Source organism: Rhodnius prolixus, unplaced genomic scaffold (assembly GCF_049639745.1).
Source record: "Rhodnius prolixus isolate KJV_2025 unplaced genomic scaffold, Rpr scaffold_8, whole genome shotgun sequence".
Taxonomy (NCBI): Eukaryota; Metazoa; Arthropoda; class Insecta; order Hemiptera; family Reduviidae; genus Rhodnius; species Rhodnius prolixus.
In genome coordinates this window covers 9,281,317-9,302,335 of record NW_027411593.1, presented here as the reverse complement: position 1 = coordinate 9,302,335, position 21,019 = coordinate 9,281,317, and the positions used below count along the sequence as shown (strand labels likewise).

General features: G+C 34.2%; 1 long non-coding RNA gene across 2 annotated transcripts; it reads left to right on the top strand.

Moving 5' to 3' along the window:
* The first annotated feature begins 2,434 nt into the window (after positions 1 to 2,434).
* Positions 2,435 to 20,576, top strand: LOC141450817 (uncharacterized). Of its 2 annotated transcripts, none has more exons than XR_012456336.1 (5): positions 2,435 to 2,976; positions 4,078 to 4,221; positions 14,868 to 15,121; positions 20,007 to 20,307; positions 20,388 to 20,576. It is a non-coding gene; the product is annotated as an uncharacterized lncRNA (long non-coding RNA). The 2 variants fall into 2 exon arrangements; XR_012456335.1 differs by having other exon boundaries at positions 2,436 to 2,976; positions 14,864 to 15,121.
* Positions 20,577 to 21,019: the final 443 nt, after the last annotated feature.

Sequence of the window (21,019 nt, the reverse complement as noted above, 5' to 3'; positions counted from 1 at the left end):
TATTAGTTCTTGCAGGACTAATAATTTATCTGAGAATATGATATTTTCATAATTGAACGGACACTCCAAATATTTTAATATTTTATAAAAAAAAAAAAGATGTTTCTTTCATGTGAATACTTCTTACATGTCATGGTAATGTGTCTAAAATCTTCATTCTGTTGACATTGTTCACATAGAGGGGAAGGACACAGCCCCAATCTATTCATGTAGGACTTACAGACTGTATGATTGGCTCTTAGACGACTTACCATCGTGACCACCTTTTTATCAACACTTAAGCCCTTAAACCATACTGTTTTCTTAAGAAATGGGCGCATAGATTTATAAAAATTGCCTTTAATACAGCTACCATACTTCTCTTCAATGCTAAGATGTACTGTTGGTTAGTGGGTTCGATTCCCGGTCTAGACCTTAAAATTTTATCTAATTATTAATATGAGAAATTTATATTAAAGTGTATTTTGTTTGCTAGCCAGATTTCATTTTTATTACTATTAATATTTTGAAAAGCTGTGTGAGAAGGATCCGGAAATACCGGCGGATCTGGTTTGGTTTTAAGTAAAGATCTGCATCAAAGATTTTATTAGGTCAGGACCGTTTTGTATAACTGTAAATCCAAAATACGGATGGCTTTAAAAGGCATAATTGATGCATTTTTGAGAATTCTCGTAAATGACTCCGGAAAATTTTCTCTGAAACTCGATTATACGAGATCACATACTCGTAGGCCTGTAACTGTTATTTACTTTTTTCCTAATTTTTATTCTAGAATAGAATAGATTAAATTAGGGCGGCCTCAAGGCCTTCGTCACTGCGACCCCTTTGGATCTATTGTGGCTCCCCGACTTTAGAGCTCGCCCTCCAGACCCATCCGTTTGATCAGACTCTTAATTCTGGAGTGTGGTTCCTGGGTAAAGCTCTCAGGCCTTGGTTTTTTCCTCCCCAAGAAGTAACATCCTTAGCCATACAAGCCCGTCACACTGACACAACACGTGCAATGCTGTTTCCTCTTCTTCCTGGCAGAACCTACAAAGGCTGTCATCTGCCAGGCCCATGCGATGCATGTGTTTTCTGAGCCTGCAGAATTTTTATTCTAGTCTCAGGATTGTTAAATCAGTAGAAATGGATCTAGTTCTTACACTACTTTAAAACAGAACTTTCACCTATACCACCGACCATGAAATAAGGCTATGTAAAATTGATAGTAAATTCGCAAAAGATTATTGTTGTGGAACGAAATCTAAACTTTAAACAATCCATTACAATAAAGTAATATAATTAAATTAATTAAATATCTGTACGACTACTCGACAAACGTTCAAAACTGACCCTGACAAACAAACGATCACTATATACCGCTATACTTGCCCCAATATGGACGTACGGAATACAACTTTACGGAAGTGCCAAAAAATCGAACATCAACCGACTTCAGACCTTACAATCAAAAATTCTAAGAACCATAGTTAACGCTCCCTTCTACGTCTCCAATCATACTATACACTCTGATCTCAATATTCCTCTCGTTTCTGAAATAGCCCAAACTCGATACACAAAACTCCATTCAAACCTACACGATCACTACAACCCTCTGATCCATAACATGTCTACCACAACACTTCCTTCTAATCCTCAACGCAGACTAAAGCGGCGGTGGCCACGCGACCATCTCAACACAACGCCGACCTCCTAGGATGGTTGCTGTGTAAGCTTGCCAATCTGGCGAACTAACGGCTTCCATCACTGGATGGTCGTCGTTCACTCCAATCACGCCCTTGGCGCACATGCATGTGCGCGTATATGTATGGTATGCATATGCGTGCATGTGTATTTGTGCCATCCCTTTTCACTCATCACTTTTGCTTATTGTACTGCATACAGTTGCAAAATAAATAAACAAATAAAAAAAAAAAAAAAAAAAAAAAAAATATCTGTACGTTTGCTTTATAATGTTAGAAAGATTGTGTAGGTGAACTCGTTGCTCGGAGATATGACTGTACCATTACTATTGTGGCCGGTAGTTATGCACGACAGGGACTGTACTGGTTCTACGGCTTCTGCAAGGATTGAAGTCCTCAGCTGGACACGTGCTCCCATCGTGATAAAAGAGCTACATATTTCCACTGAACACATTCTCTGCCTTCAACAAATTGTTTATTTTCAACTGGTTCTTTATTATGCCCTTTTAAATCAATTTAGAATATTACATTGTGTATTTCACAATTATATTTAAGGAGATTATTCTATATTTAGCTCACAAAATTTATGTTCTCTTTGCAATAAATATGTTTTAGATTTGTATTCATAAATCTTTAAAAAAAAACTTAAAAATCATTAATACTTTTAACACTGCTTGTACTTTATTTTTCTTTCTATTACCTGGGCTGGTATCAAATCACTTGTTGATAGGATTTACCAAGTCCAGAATACCCATATTTAGATTAATGGCCCAAAGCAGATGAGTTAGCTTACGATGGATCAATATTTAACCAAGAAACCACAGCTTAAATCTGCGCGCCTCTCCCGCAGTGTAAAAATACAACTCGAACTTCGCAAATCTAAAAACATTACACGTACACTAAACGTAACAGAACCCTTAAATATTTACTAGATTTCATTAATTTTTACAAAAAATGTTTGATGTATTATTAACATTTTGAACAAAAACATATGTTCACCATGTAACCTACCTCATTCAGTCAGTAAGTGTAGTGGCGAGATGAAAGCTAAGTGAAGTTCGAATTTTCTACACCAAAGTGAAAAATCAACCTCTTCAGAAGAATGAAAATGTAAAACCGGTCATAGATGCACTCACCGAATGAAATCAACGATATTATCTAGTTAACTGGCGAACCTAACGATCATTATTATCAACATTTAAGAATATTGCCATCACTATTTTATCCTGCAGAATTCGAGACAAATGGATATCTAACTTATTATGGCTCACAGATGGGAAAAACCTGACCTTAGGTTAGCATATATTTATAACAAAAATACCAGCGGTACTCTACCGTGTTCGAGAGCTTTTAGGTCTCAACTTTGCAGTTGTCTGGTTTTTTTTTTTTTTTTACAGTATTAAACCAGGTATTGGTATCATATCAAATTTTGGTCTCACAGAAACCCATAGGAACCACATTTCTGCTGAACCATCGCATCAAACGTTTTAATGGTCTTAAGAAGTCTGTGAAATACTTCTTTTTTTTTTTGTTTCTGAAATTTTCAGCTCAATGTTTTTGCAATTTTTCAGTGTTTTTGAGCCGAACAATGGAATTTTTTGTTCTTAGTGGTTACCAAAAAAATAAAAGGAGTACCTCTCTACTAAATACAATAACAACCATGCATTAATAATTCTTTTTTTTTAAAGCAATTTCAGCCAATTGTAGTTTACAGGTCAATACTTTTCAACAATTTCAGCTTTGAAGTATAACAAATTAATTGACAACACAAAATAGTAGCTTTATTTAAATACTGCACCTGATAAAGAGTAAAATTTACTTTGCAGCTATCAATTTATTTCTAGTTCTCTGTAATTTGTTTGGATTTATCAGACTTTACTATTTGTCTGCTTTCAAATAAAGTCCTTTTTCTCTTGTAAATATTTGTAAATGCAATTTTCCTTTATTTTATGAATGAATGAATATTTACAAAGTGTTATTTACACAATGTAGAAGTTTGTAGTTGACGGTAAACTCCAATCTATCGTGCTTGTAATCTGTTGGAGATCCACCAGACAAATGAAGCCTATCAAACATAGTCATTGCTTTTGTGTTCTCTGTAATTTAAAATAATTGGATTTACAATTGTGCCATCAAATGGTAGCTGTATACAATATTATCGGTCTTCATTATAAGGATGATTACAAATTAATTTTTTATATTGAAAATTCAAATTTAAAATCTTTATTAATCAATGGATTGTTAGTCTGTGCGCAAAGGTATTGCTCAGGTTATTTTGGAGTCTAATTAATAACTTAAATATTTCAGCTTAGCGAGCAATAGCATAGAGGATATTGTTAAAAAATTTTAATTTTTTGGCCTTCTGAATAATGTAATCTCTTTCTTGTTTTCTCAGATCTTATGGAAGCTGTAATCCAGTCTAGAGGTTCAGTGAGACGGGTTGTGGTAGTGGGATCTCTAAAGGAGGATTCAAGATTACTGTATCATTGGCAAACAGCGTCCAATTAATCTTGAGCTTAATGTTGGAGTCAGAACAGTGGTAAATGACAAAACTTTGTAGCACGTCAGACGTGGAAATATTTGTTGCACAAATATTTCTTATAGTTAAATAACTTTTTACAGGAACGTATTAAGTATGTGGGTAAAATTGCTTTGAATTAATCGTCTTATACATTAGATATGATTTCAAACAGAATAATAAACTCTTTTGTTTATTAGTCTTAGCTATTTCCGTAAACTTGTCTTCTGTGCTTAATATAATCCGTAAACTCCATGTCAACTGCGCAGCGGATCAACTGTTTAGTTGCAAGCCGAACAGACAACAAGAGGTTCGCCTAATAATAGTTGTAATTAAATTCTTCTGATAGTTTACTTAAAGAAGAAAGCAGAGCGATAGAAAGGACATGACTACCAGCTAAGAATCAGGCTTTGGTCTCTCATTGACAATAACTTAACAATTTTCAACAAATCTGGAAAATTACTAAAAAATTATAGATTTTAGTCTAGTGAGTTTGGAGGTCACTTTTTTTGAAATGAATTGAGCTTAAGTTACAATATTTTTTAGAAAAAGATTGACAATCAGGCAACCTAAGGTTACCTTATTAAGTTTTTGAAAGCTTTTAATGGATATAAATTCCTTAAAAACAGGAACCACTACTGTTCCTCAAAAATTCAGGTTAATTTAAATCAAGGAATTGTAAAGAAAACAAAAATTTTCTCATTTTAAGCCTTTGATGGGGTTTTCTTCAAATCACCCAATTCCAACTTGAATCACTCTCTCAATAATTCCATTAAACCAAGAAATTATAATATTTTCTATAAAGTAATCGTGTTTTCAATATATTATCTACATTATACATTCTCTCTACAATATCAAACTCCTTGTTATAAAAGTTCTTATAACATGTACAGTTCGGCGTTTTATGATAGTAGTTGAATCTAATGTTTAGTAGTACGATAAGATTATCGATTGCCGAGTACAGTTTAGCGATCAAATTTGTTTTTATAGATTCTATTTGTGAGCTTCTTAAAGATGCCTAGTAACTTTTTATTTCTGAAATAAGAGATAGTATTCTATTAGATTACAATATTTGAAATTGAATTTCCATAATAATTTTTCGAAATATTTTTGTGATTTAGCTATTCATTTGTATTCGTTTATTAAAATCATTATACCACAGCCTTGTTTTAATAGAGACGAAGCCCGTAGAGCTTAGTTTTATTGTGGTCCTGGGTTCGATTCCAGGTCTATGCCTTGGATTTTATGAGAAATTTATAGCAAAATACGACACCTAATTTTGTAGTTGGTGGTAGAGCCTGCCTGAAAAAAAATAGGCATTACTTTACCTTTTTTTTTTGAGAAATCAATAAACTGAATGATAGCCGAGCTAGTAAGCCTATAATTTCATTTAATTCAATTATCACTCTTAGCCCATCATTTCTTAAAACAAAATCGATTGTCCACTATTACAATAGTTGCAACAACTATAGACGTTATTAACAGCAATTTAATTTGATTGATGAGCATTGTTCTACCATTACCGGCTAGATATATTGATGGACAATCTATCATTTTACATTGTCAATAAATTTCAATTAGTTGATGAATGTATTGAAATTTATATTATGTAATAAATTGTTTGTTTCAAACTGAAAACGGATTCAAATTGATCTGTCTTTTCAATTTTTGAATTTTTTCGTCAAAAATAGGATAAAACTATTGCGCCTTCTTCTTTGGCCCCAGTTTGACTTGATAGTGTTTTCAGATTGTGTAGTTTTGATACAAAATAATTTGCACAGAGCCAGCTGTCAGTTATGTAGAGTTTTTCTCTTCAGGATTTCCGTTTTGTAAGACGGCTTGCTTTTCCACCAATACAGAGTTCCATTCGTTTTTCAAAAAATCGACCAGATTTGCCAAACCCTAACCTTTGGAATAGTAACCTCTTCCCTAGAGGAGAGGGAATACAGGCAGTATGTACTCGTATTCGCAGTGTACTTAAAGTTTATGAGATGATGATGCAAAAGACATTGGGTAAAGTTCATCATTGCTTTATTGCAGGAAGTCTAAGGTGGTGGGAAATACATGCTTATCTAGTCAACAGTTAGCCAGACGCAGCTTTGTCTGAAATAAGAGAAAACAGTTCGTATAGAGGTTTGTAGAGAAAACACTCTCCTATTGTGTCAATATGAAGTACCCATATGCAGAGAGTATGGTTGGTTTCCAGCTAGGGAAACACTTAATAATTTCAAGCCCTACACAGTAGAACTCTCTCCTAATTAAACAGACGGAACTGAAGTGGAAGATGCTTCAATAGATCATGGGCGTCGATCTGGCGAAAACCCCAACAAAATATATTTTAATGAAATTGTTACCCTGCATGCACTTCACATATAAAAAACTGTACATTGGTTTACTCGCCCAATTTATTATTCGTATTTACTCGCCCTTATAACATAATCTTCAGTCTCTCAATCCTATTTCCCCAACAACTCGTGTCGTGTGACTGGGTAACTGCTAAACTGAAGCAGCTTCGAAAGATGAACAGGCGTAAGTAAATTAATGTAATGTAATCTACAAAAAAAAGAACTCGTTGACTGTGCATCATATTTCTATGGCGACGCTTATTGGATCTTATTTTCACTTCATCTTAATATTATTATTATTATTATTATTTATTTATTACTTGCTTATAAATACAATTTGTAGCAAGGGGTTTGACCTAAACATATATTTACAATAGAACTTTAATCACAAAATAAAATACCTATTCTGTAAACAAATAAACTGAGATCACAAAATGAAGAAATAAACAAAAGTAGATTAACATGTTTTTTCCATACATGAATTCTTCTTAATAACAAATTTGCTGGTATTATATATATATATTAAAAAGGGTAAATGTACACAAACTGAGTTAAAAGAAATATACTGGAATCATAAAAATAGAATTAAAAAAAATAATAAAAAAAAAAAAAAAAAAAAAAAAAAAAAAAAAAAAAATTGAATAAAAATATGAGAGTATAATAGAAATGCCTAAATATCAGATTCTTAATTACACAAAATAAAACTTCTTATTTTTAACGCTTTAGTTGCATAAATATCAAATTCTTAATTATTCAGAATAAAACTTCTTATTTTTAACGCTTTAGATACATAAATGTAAACATATTTCACTTGGTGCTGACTATCAAAAGATAACAGATTTTCCATAACTGTTTTAGATGGAGGCACATTAATATATTCTATTATGAACTTATACCTTAAAGCATCGAAAATTGGACAAGTTATTAAAAAGTGCATAATATTGTCCTTGTCCTCCTTGCATAGGGGGCAAGGCGCCTCTGAGTTAAACTTATATACTTTCCCATCAACAAATAGTTGGGGCTTTTTCTGGGAAAACAGTCTAAGTTGGCAGGCAACCCGGGTCACATTTATATTACATTTAAAATGAATATATTGTTCACTTGAACCAAAACTGCTGATGTTTCTAAAAATGGAATTAAATTTCGAATTTATCGCAATGTCAACGTCCTTACAGATGAGGTGATTATTGAAACTTGTTATAATGCCAGGTACTCTGCTAGAAATGAAATCTATATCTTGTTGGTCAAATATATTTTCGGCACCAATAATAATAAAACTTTTACGCGTGTTTGTGACCCAGTTGAATGGAATGCTCCCATTGTCAATATTTGCTAAAAGCGCTTCATAGCAGATACGAGGAATTCTTTCGCGTGGCATAGTCAGGATCTTCAACCACCAAGAGACAGTACGTTTAAAAACTTTCGATATTATATGTATAATCCCAATTTCAAGTCTCACAAAACAGTCAGGCGTGTTTCTAGATAGCCTCATCAAATTTTTGTAAAATCTTAGCGGTATTCTTTCTGCAATCTCCGCATAGCGGAGCCCCCATAACTCTGATGAATACAGGAGTACGCTAGAGACAAGAGAATTAAACAGATAATTCTTTACATCCCAAGAATCCGATTTTATCTTCGATAACAAAGAGAGTACGGAAGAAACCGCGATTGAGCTTTTATTTTTAAAATGTTGGGCCGCCTGCAAGAATTTACCCGATGTCGAGAAAGGAACACCCAGGTAGGAAAACGAATTAACAATTTCGATTCTTTCATTGTTACAAAAAAATTTTGGAATATTTGAAGATAATTTACCTTTATAGAAAGGCATAACAACAGTTTTGGAGGTATTAATTTGGAGATAATTAGTGTCACAGTAAGACTGTAGTAAATTGAGCTTAAACTGAACATCCTTTGGGGAGTAAGCGGCTATGGCCAAATCATCCGCATATGATAGCATTAGTAGTTCATTAGATTTGTCAATGCTAATTCCTTTGGCGCCCCTAATCTTAAAATATTCGACAATATTTGAAGTATACAAATTAAATAAAAGTGGGCTTAATTTCTCCCCTTGCAACACTCCCTGTGTGATGTTAATGGAATTTAAATCGTCATGAGTGTCTGTTAAGGTTAGTGATGCATATTCATACAGTGCTTTAATAACTCGTACCATTTTAGCACTAATACCCAATTTATATAATTTATTAAATAGTAAATTATGAGGCACCGAGTCAAATGCGCGTTTGAAGTCTACAAAAATTATATAAACACGTCTTTTACTAAATCTGAAATTAAGATTTATCGCGCTGGAAAGACTAAAAATCGCATCCATACAACCCCTACCCGGTCTGAAGCCGCACTGTTCCTCGGGAATCAAAGATAACTGTTCTGACCAGCTAAGTATGCGTTCATATAGTATTTCCGTGAATAACTTTAAGATATTATTGATAAGGGCAATGCCTCTGTAATTAAGGGGGTCTTTGGGGTCCCCTTTCTTGTAAAACATTTTTAGCTTGACCGCACACCAGGCCTGGGGGATTTTTTCTTCATTCCAAATTACTTTAAATAATTGTAACAGATAATGTTCCCAGGAGGGAGGTAATAATTTAAAAGCCTCATTGGGTATGAGGTCAAGACCGGGGGCCTTACCATTACTGCTTTTATAGATACTTCTCTGCAATTCAAGTAGATCTATGTCTTGATCCAAAGCAGGTTGATACGTACCAAAAAAAGTAAAATTGTAATCAACATTCTCAGGAAATATATTATTATAAAACGACCGCCATTCAGACATAGAGATGTTACAGTCGGGGTTCTTACGCCCGCGATACCTGCTTAAGGCCCTCCAGAACTCTGCAGGGTTATTTATCCCGGAAAATATTTTTTTCAAATTATTCTGAAATAATAATTTCGTACTTCGAATAAGACTGAAATGGTTCTTTTTAGCAGACAAATAAACTAATAAATCTTTTTCGGAATTGTTTTTCTTATATATCTTATAAAGCCGGTTTAGATTTCTCTTTGATTTTTTACAAGCAGGGGAATACCAAAGATTATTGTTGTTACTAATATTCAAGTTTCCAAAATTTATCTTAAAAATTTTCCTGATTATTCCCGCCCTAACGAGCGCGTTGTAAAGGGTACTGATCAAATTAGACGATAGAATATCGGCACTGTCGTGATTCACATAAATATTATTTGAGGTAGCAATAGTCTCAATGTAAGCATTCCATTTTTCAGAATTCACTCTATCTATATAATAATAAGAGGAAGTAAAAGGTTCGGAACGAACTTGGGAGTTGACATTGTTATCAAAGAATAAAGAAAACAAACACAAATTGTGATCCGAGTTACCAGCCACATTTACAATTTTAAAGTCCTTACTAATTAGTAATGTGTTATAATTAATCCATAATAAATCAATACAACTGCAGCCCCTCTCGCTTAGAAAAGTAAATTGGCCGGGCATATCGGACGGACTTCTGCCATTACACACAATAAATCCACTGTCTTCCATCAAATCAACTAAACACTTACCCCTTCGATCTGATATCTGGTCTTGAGAAACCCTACATGGGCTAAAATGAGAACCAGCAAAAATATCGCCATCTAAATTATTATAAAGGCCAGGTCTGGCGTTAAAATCGCCTCCTATGATTATATTTGACAATTCAAATTCGGCAATCAAGTCACTTAAGTGCACATTAAAGGTATTAATAATAAATTCATCCCCCAGACTAGGGCGCCAGTAATTAGCGCAAATAACATACGATTCACTATTGTAGTTTAAAAGGACAGAAAGCCAGTACTGACTTTTGTTTATAACTCTAAGATTATCAAATAGGCCATCACGAACTAATACGATTATTCCCCCACTACCTCTACCTTTTTTATAGTATTTACTAGCCGGGCAATTAAATATAGAATAATTACGAAGAAACAGCGGTAATTTAACCTCTTCATTGCAGCACCAAGTTTCTAACAAACATACAACATCGAATGACAAAAATAGTTTGATTTCGTTAGGGCCAAAATTATATAAAGTATTCAAACCTTTGACATTCCAGAAAACAATTTTTAAATCATTTACCTGTAATAAGTCATTATCTAATACTACTTCTTTCGCTGTCGATCTAAAAAAGAATCCGCTGATTTTCTACCTGATGTTTTCTGTTTTGGTGATCGCTTTTTATGACTCCTAGATTTATTTACTGCCTGTTGTTCAATGGTTTCCGTTGTTACGGGTTTATTTTGAGAAGTAGCACCGGTTTCAACTTCATTTGCCTCAAGCTTGCAAGACAGTTTCACCAAATCGTCTTTATTCCTAATGTGCATGATAGACGAGTTCTCATTCACACGAACCTTTAAATAGTTGTTATTGAACCAAACATACTTAATTATCTTACGCTGTTGTAGACGCTTAGCTTCTTGAAATAATAAAGAATTATGTGGAGACATAGTTTCATTCACAAAGATCTGTGATTTGGCTGGATCATTAAATAATTTAGTATTTAACTTAGTTTTCTGTAATTTTTTCTTTTTCAAAAACTCCTGCTTATCAATATCTTTGATAAATTTAATTAAAATTGGTGGAGGAAATTTAAAGTTGTTCGACTTAGGCTTGGCTCTAAAGTAGTTAGAACATTTCTCGCATATCTTGTCAAATTCAATTGCAGCCCCGACTTTTTCCAAAATGAATTGTAAATTCTCTTCTTCAGAGTAAGGGACATTTAAAATCTTTATAAAATTATATTGAGTAGTTTGAATAATTTCTTGCATTTCATAACAACATGAATCAATTAGACTTTTTAGCCTACTATTTTCCTTTTTTAAATCTTTATTTTCTACAATACATATCTTGACTGATCTTTCTAACTCCTGAACTAAATTAGTAACTTCATTTCTGAAAGATTTAATTTCATTCTTATAAGCATTAAACTCCTTTTTAGTGGAGGTTATTTCCTCTGTGATTATATCGAGCTTATCAGATAAAAGACTTAGGAACTTACGCTCACCAGAGGCACTATCATCGACAGTGAGACCGCCCACTTCATGACGTAATGCAGTTGCACTAGCCCCACCACTCATATCAGCACCTACGTACCAATTTATGCCAAGAAATACACTAAAAGTTATTATGTTCTTTTTCCAAATTATGCAATTAAAAAATTGAAATAGAACCTACAAAATCACACATTTGTTCACAGAAAAAAACTGACGAAGAATATGTAATTTTCTTCTAAAAAAACCACCTTAAGCCACTCAAAAAAATAAAAAAATATCAGAGTAATAAAAATACGTCTGTTCTCTACGAGAGCACAGGCCAAACTCACTTCATCTTAATATGGAAGAATTCATTTAGATTCAGTGAGAAGAAGCAGAGAAAGGCAATTTACTCATTTTTATTCATAATTATCTTGACAAGTTAACAATGTCATTGGGTTAAGTTTAAAGTTGATAAAATATTATCTGTAAGAGGTGAACTTTTCTTGAGGTCTTAGAAACTTCTTCCTGATGTATTTTAAAAATTATTTTAATTTTCCTTCTACCTCTTCTTTAACTCTTAACTGATGAAACAAAAACTTGGGTGCTTATGCACTTTTCCAGCGAGCTACTTACTTTTAACTAATAGCTATAACATTGTTTTATTACATTTAATAAAAATTTAGAGAAAACTTTTAATGGTTCATAATGTTGTTCTTAACTAAATTGGAAAAAAAGAGCTTTTAAAGTTCACTTCATAAATATCTAAAACTAATTCTTTAAAGTAAAAACATTAGCAAAGCTCTGTCAGACAGAAAGTTCGTTTAAATGTATTGAAGAGATAGTGGTGCATCCGTCGCTCTCAGCAACAAGCAGGTTTATTGCATCTTCATTAATGCAATAGTCTGCATAGAGAGTTGTCGCTGTTCAATACAAGTGTCTCATGTCTCTTATCACATAACAAGAGCACCTTGTAAGAGCTTATTGAAAGTTAAACTACGAAGACAAATTTACTAACTAATAAACATCAACGATACTAACACATCCACTTCGTTAATTCAGGTGGTTCTAATGAGACGGTCGTCCTAAAATTACAGGACGTTAGTTACTACTCAGGAGACTTCACAACAAAACATTACTCAACCCCATATGGGCACAAGGACCAGAATCTTGTAATTCCTTCCGAACCCATAATTCTTATAATCGAAAATTCTTTACCGAGTAGTTAAAAACTTTATCACGATTTAATCGTACCCTTCATTAAGACTTAAATGTTCCATTAGTTATTGAATCCTGCTTGGGTAATTCTCTAACCTTCTCCTACAATCCCTTCGGCACATTTCTTCATCTGACGTTCAACCGCGAAGTCTGAAACCGTCCAAGAGGTCTCCTTATTCGTCACCCTGTTGTTATCCAGCCTACCCCAGGAACTCCGAGTCTATTTGATGCAAACTATAAATATTATGTGCTATTGTATGTCAATCATTTGACTTGCAAATAATTTTGTTTTTTATTATGATTTGTACGAATCAAAGAATCAAATTAGCAACATCGTGATCACATTTTAAAAGAAAATATTATCTTGTGCCTTTACAAATATTATTATTACTACACTATAACAGAGAATAGGAAAGTGTGTGAGAGAGAGGAAGAATCATTCATCGCCGTTTATAGTTGTGATAAATGATCACGAAATCCGAATCTAGAATGGACGGTTTGTTTGCCTCGTGCCGTCAAGCTCTAAAGACGGTTGTTATATGCTGCTGGAGCTCACGATTCTTTTGTAACCACATTTAGACGCATGAGATGAGGTGAATACAAAAAAAATAAACATAAAAATTAGTCCCGACTACAGGATACTGAAGTTCTCGTTGGTTCATCTCCCGTGATAATAAAACAAGGTTTCAACAAAGCAAGGAATTTTTTCCTAATTTGTATTATCTATTTTTTTTGCTTTGAACTTTAACTTTACTGTGCGGCATAGTGTGAAGTTGTATTCATTTCAAGAGTGTTTATGAGATGATGATGCAAAAGACATTGGGTAAAGTTTATCATTGCTTTATTGTAGGAAGTCTAAGGTGGTGGGAAATACATGCTTGTCTAGGACAACAGTTAGCCAGACGCAGCTTTGTCTGCAATAAGAGAAAACAGTTCGTATAGAGGTTTGTAGAGAAAACACTCACCTATTGTGTCAATATGAAGTACTCATATGCAGAGAGTATGGTTGGTTTCCAGCTAGGGAAACACTTAATAATTTCAAGCCCTACACAGTAGAAATCTCTCCTAATTAAACAGACTGAACTGAAGTGGATACTTCAATAGATCATTGGCGTCGCTCTGGCGAAAACCCCCAAACACAATCTATTTTAATGAAATTGTTACAGAACTGTACATTGGTTTTGCCCTATATAACGGAACGTGTAAAATAGCAGTTAGCAGGAGCTGGAAATGATCCGGAAATAAGTTTAAAAAGATCTTACGATTTTAAATTAAAAAAAAGAAAAAGAAGTCTGTATTATACTACTACTTCCTGTTTTCTGTAACTTTCCGAAGCAGTTACTAAAAGTATTTTTATTTGAACTTAAAACATGTGACGTCTGTTTTAGACCTGTACTTTGGTGTGTATGTTACACTTTTTTACAAAGAACACTGGCTTTATTTTTAGTGATGTCCAGCTGAAGCTTATCTTCAACAATTCTCTCAAAGCTCTTCTACAAATTTGACTGAGTATATAATATTGAAGACAAATCCTCTTTTTCCAAAGTAAAAAGTTTTCCAGCTTTAAGAAAAAATTTAATTATACAAATAGCTGTAAAAGAGTCAATTCGTATAAGTGTTTACACCAAAAATTTTTTGCTCGAATAAAAAAACTGGGAGAGAATTTCCGTGTTAAAAACAAGTTTGTTAAAAAAAGGAAGTGTACCACACAATGTTGGGAGTTTCTCTTGCCATTGATGAAGGCGAACAGATAAGAGGAGATTCGAACATTAGTTCACACTCGAGTTAAAAGCAATTCGAGTTTGCTTCTTCTTCTTCTTCTTTTTGTTCATCAAACTCTTGGAAGTAATAATTACTTTAAAATTCATCTTTTATTTTTAATTAAACAAATTACTTAGGGACTGTACCTTTTTTTTATGATGAAGATACAATCTTCTTTTTCTACTTCTTTATTTCTTGTTTTGAAACCTTGGCAGAAGTTTGCTGTAAAAAGGTAACGCACACACCTTTGTACAACTTGTGAAAACAAATTTTTCCCTTTCTACTTTCTTTTTTTATTCTTTATTGTTATTTTTTATAAGTTCTCCTTCTTATTATTATTATTTTTGTTTTTTACCAAGGTAGATTATGAAGTTAGAGAAGAAACACTGCTGGGAGAAGAGGAAACTTTTTATAGAGAAATAAGATTGTTGCTGGAGGACAGGGAGATAAAACAACAGCAAGAAGAAGTGGACAGATTGTATAGGGAAGTAGAATGAGACAAGAAGTTTCTTGCTGGCAGAAAGTGTGGGCACCAAAAGAGACGCGCTGGAAAGTGGTGAAGAAATAGGGAAAGACTGGAGTTGAAGAGAGAGACAGACAGAGACTGGAGAGAACAGGTCACACATTTTCTCTGTGTCCTGAGCTAGAGTGGTAACTCCACAGTTTGCACTGAAAATGGAACACACCGCTATTTCTCTAATAGACTTAGAAATTACTACTAAGGATACCAAAACCTGTCCACCAGGTCTCTTACCCAAACACTCTGTAACCTCATCCCTCTGGAGTAGCTGCTCTCTAGATTCCAAATTATATAGCCTTTACACCAACATTTCTCCTTCATACTTGACTTATGTTTTATAATGAGGCTTCTTATTTTTACGCGCCACCTTTCTAAATGTAACTTTCCTAAAATAATATTATTGTTAGGAGCAGCTTAGTAATAAGTTTTATTTTGGTATACTGAGCCGAAGCTCCTCAATTAAATCAAACTTCTTGGGGATACCTCAGAGTGTCACATCAAAAAAAAAACATTTATTGGCAGAAAAAATTCGATGAAGTATTTTTTGTTTTTTGTAAATGACCAGTCAATTCTCTAAAAAACTTGAAGAAAGATTACGTCCAGCATCATTGACATCATAGAAAATTCTCTGTTTCAAAGCTGAAACTTCACATACAGATTTGAAATCTTCAGGAGTCCTGACTGCTATCTGGCTATTAAAACCCACATTACCATGTTACTGTTGTTTTTTTTTTTTTGTTTGTTTTTGAGCAATGAACCTTTCGGTTATTATGCTCTCTATCCCACTTCCCTCTTCATCCCTTCACGGACCACTCAAGGTGTAGATCTACCTTCCAAGCTATATCTCATCAAACAGCCTGACTTGCTTCAAAAACCCGATCACCCTGTTTATCTGAGCTGGATCATTCCCAAGGGCCTCCGCAATGTCGTTTTGAATATTATTACTCCGTCGAGCCTGTTCATAGGCCGGGCATTCAGCAATGACATGCTGCACATAAAGACAGCTGTTACAGGCGTTGCACAACGGTGTAGGCTCGCCACACATCAGGTAACCATGCGTTAGCCGGGTTATGACCAATTCGCAGCCGAGCCACTACTACCTCCTCTCTTCTAATTGACCTGTATGCTGAGTCCCAGGCGTGCACAGGTTCCGTTCCTTAATTGCTCTTAGTTTGTTGTCGGTTACTGACGTCCACTCGCGCTGCCAGCTACGCTGCCATGTTACTGTTAGAAATAGATCTATTTATTTATTTTTTGAAAATAGTTCCAACAAATTTTCTTTTCAACTATTTACACACTATTTTCAAGGAAGTCTACAATTTTTATTTGTCTAATTTTTTCCCAGAAAAATTCAATTTTTCCCCAAATTAATGGTTGAAAATACACAGTGCTCGATTGATTACGTGTTTTTCACCAGCAAATACAAGCTTTGTAACAAGAGATTTCCGATTCAGGGAAATTAATGGCGGTAGTTTTAAGTAAATTATGGCTTAAGTGCAAGCTATAGTTAACTATGTTCAGTTAAGTTTAATTATAATAATACGTTAAGTATTTGTAGTATTACGGATTGTTAAATTTATTCTGTATAAATTATTTTATCTCAATACAATCGCACCTCTTAATTTAATATAATTCTAGAATTCTCTATCAAATACTAGTACCATAAAGTTTATATTCCTTAATTAGGTAGTTAATTATTACACTGAATTGTAAACCCCAACAGTCCTTATTGTTTGTTTACATGAAAGTTGAACACAGTATATTTTTTGTGTTTCAGTTCATTTTTTACTCTACACTATATTTATTCTATTATCTAGTTAAACATATAATTAATTCTTTTTAGAAAATTTCTCATATATTCAAAAAAATTTATGCTTTGAGTTTTTTTGGGTATGTGCGTATGTTCTCATGTTTATGTATAATGTAAATTATGTTTAAGAGAAACATAATTCACTGCTAGTCAAATCTACAAATTAAAAATTTTCGCTGTTTTTCTAAAACCATTCCAGACTTGCAATTCTGGGAGATCTGTCAAAATATCCAACTACGGTTGCTAAGCACCTCTTTCAATCCAAAAAGTTTTCGAAATCACAGTTTTCTTGTACATATGGGATCAGTTAAAATGCAGAGGGAACTGAATGGTGTTCCTCTTCCGGATTCCTCTTGTAGCAAAAGGACTTATTCCTTTATTTTTCAATCCAAGTAACTTCCAGACATTACTTTTTAAATCAGTGGCTTAGAAGAATAGCGTTGTATTTTCGCTGTAATTTATTATTGTTTTACCAATAGCAAGCTAAATCTCTTGTGCAACCTTAAAAACGCTGACAGTGCTTTCCAGTTTTCGCTTGGCTTACGGTTTCATTTCATTTCTTAGTTGGGAACAAACACTTAATAAGTGATTACAAAAAATCAGTTCGATTTTTTTTTTAAACTTTTCAAACATTGATATGATATACTTTGTCTTAGCATTTGTTTATTATGGTCAACTTTTAACTAAGGTGGCATCCATCTTTTATAAAGTTTTTTATCAAATTTAATTCTAATCTTTTTATCGGTACATACCTAAGAAACCCTCGTAAACCTTTAATCGCCAGTTGTTCAGTCGATACTGTTGTTCACCGATGTGTTCTATTCGAAGTTTAATCAGTGGTTAACGTTTTCGGCAATCCTTCGAGTGACTCAACTTGAGAGAGGTTGTCATGCCACATTGTCATGTTACCAAGATAGTGTTTTGTAATAAAGGCACAATGCTGTACAAAAAGACTGAAGCACATCTTGCTATAAAGTATCTTTTACGTTTTTGGTTTTTGTTTAATTGTTAATGTTGTGATTCCATTCAGTGACACAATCTTTTAAGATAAACTTGTAGAGTCTTAAATAAAAAAAAAGTTGATTCATTTAGTGAGTAAGAGCCGTCTGTTGATGAGCTATAGCTGACTATGGGTTTGCTAAGACACCAAAATCTGTGTAATATCTTTGAGCTCTCTCTAAGTGAATGTTTGAGGTGGCCGTGCTGTCTGTGTTGACTGACTGGGAGGAGAAACCCAAAATCCTTTAAGAAAGTGGTAAATACCCCAATCCCTTTATAGAAGTTTACAGAGTTACCACCCGTTTCCATGCTGGATCTTATATTATCTAACTCTAGTTCATTTTGACTTGGTTGAAACTAAAACAAAATATTTCCTTTTCTTTAGAACGATCATCCAGAGTTGTTCTTTAGATACTGTTCTGTGACTGTTTGGGTTCCAACTCATCAAATATATTGTATACATGTTCTTACCTTAAAATGCTTAGTTTGAAATCTCTTTAGGTACACAGGATGAGCTGTTATTAGTCTCTACAAACTGGACTCCACTCAAGCGAGCGTGCAAAAGACCGCATGAGATCCTCCTTGAATGAGATGAGAGATCTCCGGCCAAAACATGAAATGATCTCTTGGGTTCAGATGTTTAATTGCGTAAAAAAGATCTTGAGCTGTACAAGGCGTCTTTTCAGTCATTATAAAACGAAGATGTGATCATCAATTTAATATATGAGGTATACACTGCCGTGTAGCCTGATTCCTCTCCTCCGCAACGAGACCGGTTCGAGGTCAGTACGTTGAGAACTGTCAATCCAATCTCCCGCCAAGTGCGAAATACGCGGCGTCATCCGTTATCTCGTTTGGAAGGGAAAAACTCCGGTTGAGGTTTATAATGAGGTAAAAACTGCAAATGGTGATAAAGCAATTAATCGCACGAGTGTGCTCAAGTGGTGTCAAGCGAGTACGTCTGTGCATGATGATCAGAGGAGCGGAAGACCTTCAACTGTGACTGACGAAATTGTGGAAAAAATCGAAAATGCGCTCCGTAACGTTCGCAGATTGACTGTGGATGAACTTTCTGCGATGTTTCCGCAAATCTCCAGATCTCTGCTACATGAAACCATCACAGAAACTCTCGGATATCGGAAACTGTCCGCGAGGTAGGTTCTAAAACAACTGACAGACCAACAACACAAGTTGAATCGTTCTGGAGGCCAGGCTAGAGTTTTTGAGGCGCTACAAACTCCATGGAGATGAATTTCCCCATCCGCTCCATTGTTACTGGAGATGAAACTTGGGTTGCACACTACACACCTGAAACCAAAAGGCAGTCTCAACAGTGGCGTCACACCTCTTCACCCTCCGCCAAAAAGTTCAAATGAACATCTGATGTAATTATTCATTATTGATCAGTGTTAATGTTAATTTAGATAGTTAATTAATTGTACGACTCTTGAAAATAAATGATAAAGTGAAACTGTTTTAGAAAAATGAAGTAGATACCTGTAAAAGAAGAAGACGAAGAAGAAGAAGAAAGTATTACCAAGGGGTGTTTAATACAAATTGGGGGAGAGAGTTTCACTTAACTAGAAGTAGGAGAAAGTGTTGGAAGTGTTAAGAAGAGAAGAAGCTGGCAAGTAAGTAGAGAGTGGAGAAGGATAGGGTAGATGCCATCTAGGCGCACAGACTCGGCAGAAGATGGTCCGACGGCGGCGGGGGCAGTATTGTGTGTGTACCTAGAACAGGAGGAACGCCAAGAGAACACTGAGGAGGTTGCAACCGTAAACATGTCGTACGCTCACTGCAAACTAAATTGCAAACACTGTCTTAGCGCCAGCAGGCCAACGAGGTTATATCTTCCGCTTCCACCACTTCCTGTATGCTTGCTAACTTTCCAACAAGCCTCCGTCATAGTACAAAGGACATGTACTCTAGATTTTTATTTCCGTCTTAGCATATTTTATTCTATCTTGGTTAGTATTATGTGCAGAATTTCTTTTTCTACTTTTTACATTAGCAGTAAACCAGTTAAACGTTGAATTCTATCGATTTTGGTTTTAACTTCCTTTATCATAAAAGAAAATCTAACATGTACATTCTCAGACTTTTTCTAGTCACATCCAACTTAAAGTTTTTATAAGATAATAATGTTAATGTCCTTGATTTTTTTGATTTTCAGAATTTCAGCCACCATGAGAGGTTGATCCATCTTTAGATGTACAGTTTTGACTATTACGGAAACATTCAACCCCGGTTTGTAAGGTATTTAAAATACCTCCGCCAATGGAGAATACCGCTAACTGTGAAAAACCCGCTATGATGTCGTTTTCTTAGTGCTAAAGGTGTGAAAGCGGCAGGAATTCATCGTAAGAGCAGGGAAGTTTATGGAGCAAGCATTATCAGCAATGGAAATGGATACCGAAATGGATTAGAGCTTTTAAAAATGGCCGCACGAATGTTCATGATGTGCAACGAATTAGGTAAGCCTTCACTCACTAATCTGAAGATTTAGTGCAGAAAGTTGCAAATGATTGACTAACAATCTGTTTCTGCATTTTAGGATGCATCTAGGGGGTGATCAGCGCCCAAGACGACTGTGTTGCAGTAGTTGTCAAATCAGGCGCTTGCCAAAGCCGACTTCTATGAGGATGGAATTCAAAAAAGTTGGCTGTAGGATACGATGAATGTCTTTAATATTAGTGAAAATTATATAGAAATGTAGATTAAGTTACAGAAATAAATGTTTTAAGAAAAGTATACTTGTTTTTCTTTTATTTCTAATACCTGCGAATAGTTCCCTTAAATTAGTTTACTGAAATGAAATTCAGAAGTGGCCTCAATGGAATTTCAAAAAGAAGTCAAAAATTCTCTCTAGAATTACTTTCAGACAGAGGAGAACTCAAAATGGGCATTTTACCTGATACAAATAAAAGATGCACGTAAATGTCATACAAATTTAAGGCAAATAAATGGAAATAAACACAATTCATTACATTATTGTAACAAATATTACAATAAATGATAAATTTCATTAAGTGAGAATTATAGAGACTAAAATTTGATTTAAGATGTCTTTCTTTTTAAATAAATATTTTGATAAACATGAAGGATGCTACATTGTCGATGAGTAGTCAATAAATAATGTGATGAGTTTGTATATTTATATATTATGGTGAAAATATAAATCTCTGA